Source organism: Nannobrachium achirus, assembly GCF_963921795.1.
Source record: "Nannobrachium achirus genome assembly, chromosome: 15".
NCBI classification, from domain to species: domain Eukaryota; kingdom Metazoa; phylum Chordata; class Actinopteri; order Myctophiformes; family Myctophidae; genus Nannobrachium; species Nannobrachium achirus.
The window spans coordinates 29601835-29606932 of record NC_137822.1 but is presented as its reverse complement, the minus strand read 5'-3'; positions in this window follow the sequence as shown (position 1 = coordinate 29606932).

Here is a 5098-nt window from a genome sequence, read left to right as displayed (position 1 = left end):
TTGTATGTTGTGATGTCATGGGAATGACAGTCTATGTCCATATATGAAGATCCCTGATGTCATCAATATTAAGCCCATATCTAACTTCAAAAGACTTCATATTCATATATGGGGAACTGGTCTGATATACATCACTGGCCAGACGGCCAAGACATGGCGCGACCTCGCCCGCTTGTCGCCCTGAGGTGTCTTACTAGTAAGGTATATACAGTATGAACAAATACATTTGGTTAAAGGTATATTCAGTGATTGTGTTTCATTCAAATAAAAATATAATTGGTACATTTTCCATTCATTCTACTCACTAGAATGTGTGCTGACCATATAAGGACTTCCACTATGGCCCGTGTTATGAGCATACTGTAGCTAGATTCGGTTTTCAGAGGTGGCCAGCCAGTCCTCGACCAATCAGGGTAGAGTACGGCTGTAGTTATGTTATGATGTTTAGTTATGATGGTCAAAATAAAAGTTTTGAGAAGCACAGTCGCTCTGAATTAAGAACGTCTGCTAAATGCCTAGATTGTAAACTACTGAACTCATAAAATGCCACAGTCTGGTAGTAAATCAGTATCATACATATCCTGAAGCTGGAGACGTAGGCCTACCGATATTCAGTGTTTGGGTCTAATGATCAAAACAAGAACATTGTAATGGTGTAAAAAAATCTATAAGAAATTAAACATTTCCACGCTGTAAGGCCAGTAAGGAACAAGATGACCCCCGGCCACTTACATTATCACTGAATACACCTTTAAGCTACTGTTTCCATCTGTTTTTGCTCAGCTGTAAGTTGCACCTGCAGTTCATATGTGTTCAAATTAAGCCAAGTGCATGTGACATAACTGTTTATAGGTTTGTGACGTATTAAAAAGCTAAAACAGGTTGCATAGTCTAGTTCTTTTGATCTCACATCCTTCCAGGGACGTGCTGGGCCCCTGATTCAGCCCGGGAAAAAGAGTTGGAGAGGCCCTCATTGCGCGCTACTCAAAGGTTTGCCATTTCAGATCATGACAAGTGACAAGCCAGTGGGCCAATTACATGAGTTATATTTCGTTGTTGTCGGGTGGAAACCTTGTATGTCCAAAACCGTTTGTTTTGTATTTATCATTTTAAAAATGATTTAAACTAGTGAAAACAGCCGATCTACAAGCACACAACGCCTCGCGGTGCAAGGCGTTGTGTGCTTGTAGATCTGCTGTTTTCACTACTTTTGTGCGACGGCCTTCTATGATGAAGCAGGGCTTTGCTTCGCAAAAAAATTTACAAATTTGAAACTTGGAGATACGAGGTTTACACCCGACAACGACTATTATGTATTTTGTCATTTCCAATATATTAGGGGTCTCTAATCTCCTAATCTATGGGCCCCCCTCACAGCAGTACAGGGCGCTTTTGATCTGAAAACCCATGCAGAATAAGATCTAATTTCGCCCCTGTGTTTATAGGTTTGTGACGTATTAAAAAGCTAAAACAGATTGCATAGTCTAGTTCTTTTGATCTCACATCCTTCACTCCCAGTGACTGCTGACTAATGTAATCCCTCGTGTGGATATATAACCCCCTTTTTTCCAGAGATGTCATGCAGATCCGTCAGTGCATGCAAATGTTTCTCCAGCACTATACTTGTAGAATCAAAACCAAATTGTTAGAGCCTGTGCAGCTACATTCTATGAATTGACTAACTGTTATCAAATATAAAGGAATCAAATAGTGGATTTATTTAGGGGAAATTGACTATGTTATGACATAACATCATAATAATGAGTTATAAAAGGCTAGACAGGTTATAGACTTGCTACTACTGACACCCAGTGGTTGGCTTAGCAGTTGCATTGTGGTAGTTTATGTTATTGATGACTGCAATGGGATGTATGTTTTGTTTTGACTCATAAAGCCGACTTGTCTCAGATGAAACATGAGAGTAAAGCCCTTTGCACACAGGACAGTTGCGTTTCTTCCGTTTGCTGTATGAATAAAACGCATTGGATTTGGTGTGCAATGCTGTGCGGAATCGGCGCTGCGGATCCCAAAAGGAGTCATAAAAGGAGTGATGAGTTTTTCACCGCATGCGACAAGACGCACGAATCGAACTGGGTTCGATCGAGAAAAAAACGCACGGCGGCAGCCACTCGTCGCACGGCTAATTCGGAGCCGGTGTGCATGAGGTCATAGAGAATCATTGTTTTCTTTTCAAAAAATGATATTGTCCGTTTTATCCGTGCGGTTAAACGCGCCTGTGTGCAAAGGGCTTAAGAATGTATTTAGTGATTTATGAACCAAAAGTAATATTTTGAAACCAATTCTTTGTACATAAATGTTTTTTGTTCATCGTTCCATGGAAACTTAATCGTTCTTGTTTTTTAGCACTCACATTAATATTATGTTCATGGCCATTCCTGTCAAGGAATAGGAAAATAAAGGAAATCAGTCCTAAGCATCCTAAACTTCTTGATGCAAGTGATGTAGGCCTACTTTTACCAAAGGTGACAGGGCCTTTGCTGTCAGGGCCCCCACACTCTGGAACAGTCTTCCTGTGGACCTCAGATTTGCTGGTTCTGTAACCATTTTTAAATCTAAACTAAAGACGAAAGAAAGGCCTTTTTAACCTCCTAACTGCATCTGATTGTTGTTTTATCCTATTGTTGAAATTGATGATGACTCACTGTATGATGTTATTTTTATGTTGTTAAGCACTCTGTAACATTTTTTAAAAGGTGCTATATAAATAAAGTTTTATTATTATTTATTATTACTTTTAGGCTTAGGAGTGCTCATATTTCCACCAGAATGTAGCTATCTTGTTGAGATGTATTTTGAGGTACACCATTAAAAAAACATATGCTAAGTTATCACAATTCTCAGCAATCTAAATGTACATGAGTTTGTAAAGCAATTTGCTACATGCCTACAGTACCATAATTGTTGAATCAGTTTCAAGAAACCCACAGTATTTCAAAATAAATATTGACCAGTTTTGCAATACTGCTGGTTATGCAATTATTTCTTGAGATTGATATTTGATACAAATACCTGTTTCTTCCTACAGGAAATGTTAATAGATCAATAGTTTTGTATTATGTTTATTTGTTTAAAGAAGGCATTGACCATTCATTTTCAGTAGCCATTGAATCCTTGCTGAGATGTATTTGTGTGCAGTATTGGTTCACGATGTTAAGAAGAGAAGGTTTTACTCAAGAGTTATCTGAGGCAGGCTTTCAAAACTGCAGGTATTAAACCCATTTTTTAAGTGTAACCTAGACGCTTCTGTAATCATCAACTACTAGAACTAAAGTCTTTAAAAATAAAGTTGTAGGGGAAATCTCGCTTTTGCGAACGCCCATCATTTCGACTCACTCCACGGAGGTATCCCTCCAATTCAGTAAACCTTTAACCTCAAACATTTACTTAAATACCTTCAAATCTGGATTTAAAGTCCTACTGTAGATTACATTCTTCTAAACAAACACTGATTAGCCATTTTAATCCTTGTGTTAATAGATTGTAGTGTTGGGTTTGACAAACAATACTGCTATCCTGGCAAAACATGGTTGGACTTTCTGACACGATCTCGTTCAAATCTTAAGGAACAATCACGTTCAGAAACCTATGCCTTCAAGTGACATCACGGGCAGATTTCAAACTTTTTTGGCTTCTATTTCAGTGCTAACTTTCTAGGAAGAGATAGGCTGTAATTTATTTTCACTTGGAAAATAATCAGTGATGTCATGTTTCCTCATCCTTGATGTCTGATGTGGTATAGGCAGCCCTCCTCTGAGACACAGTGAGAAGAGAGAAATGGTGCCATCTTATAATGAGCATTAGATAGGACCATTTATAATAAAAGGTTGAAAATGGGTGTGCTCCTATACTTACCTAGACAGGAACTACTTTCTCTCAATTCTGGATTTGGCAGCTAGGCATCAGAATGAAATGTCATATGGAGCTCCTCAACGTTTAATCATTGTACCTCTTTTATCATTAGGCCAAATAAAATAAAAGACAAATTATAATTGCCTACCTTGATTATGTGGATGACATTTTCACAGAGAGACTATGGTCCCATATATAAATGCTGGGTCAGTGCATTGAGCAAATCAATGATCGGATGTGCCAGAAATTTCCATCAACTAAATAAATGCAAATACAAAGTAAATCGTTTTTGGTGCCAAGAAAGTAAGGCCGAAAGTCAGTGTTTACACTGACCCTCTTAATGAGTGTCATGCATGAATGGAACCTTTTTCTTCATTAGCTAACACCATTCAATTACAGGAATTCATTCAAAGACAGTTCATTTAAAGGATACTTAGTTTTTTGGTAAATGCAGTATGTAGTAAATATTTTATCTATAGTACTTGCATATAGGAACATGCATGCTGCATGAAGGTACAGTATGTTCAATGGTGACCCGAGCTTAGTTCAGCTCAATTCCCTGTTGCTGATGCGATCAAGTAGCAGGATTTCTTTTATTTGTACCAATATACCACATCATATAATGGTTCATTGATGTTTGGAACCACTTTTTCCTGAAATGTGCATATTCATTTTGGTATGTAGTCTCATTTTGTGCATTTGAGATTTAGGAATATGTGAATTCAATATTGTAATATCATTTTATTAGACCAGCCATCTGTACTTGAAAAAGTTTATATATGTATATCCATACTTTTGAGAATTGCAAACAACAAACACATAAATGATGCATTTATATAGTGCCTTTATCCAAGGCACTTTACAATGATTGTGCAGTACCTTGCAAGGCACCAACCTGCTCATCGGGAGCAATTAGGGGTTCAGTGTCTTGTTCAGTGTCAGCCGGGACACTTCAACACCAACTCTGGGATTGCTCGGGATTGAACTTTCCAGTTCTCAAGTGGGCCCTCTACCTCCTGAGCCACTGCCGCCCACATGAGTAGAAAAAAAAAATGAAGACACCCTTCATCACTAACAAGCTCACACATCACAGGTTAGGCTCATGAATTATCAACATTTGCAATTAGCAACAAATGACAAATCAATGTCAACAACACAACACTGTCGTATAAGACGGAGTATAAATAAAGCATCGCTGGAAGGATGAGACAAAAGAAAATGGGGAGTA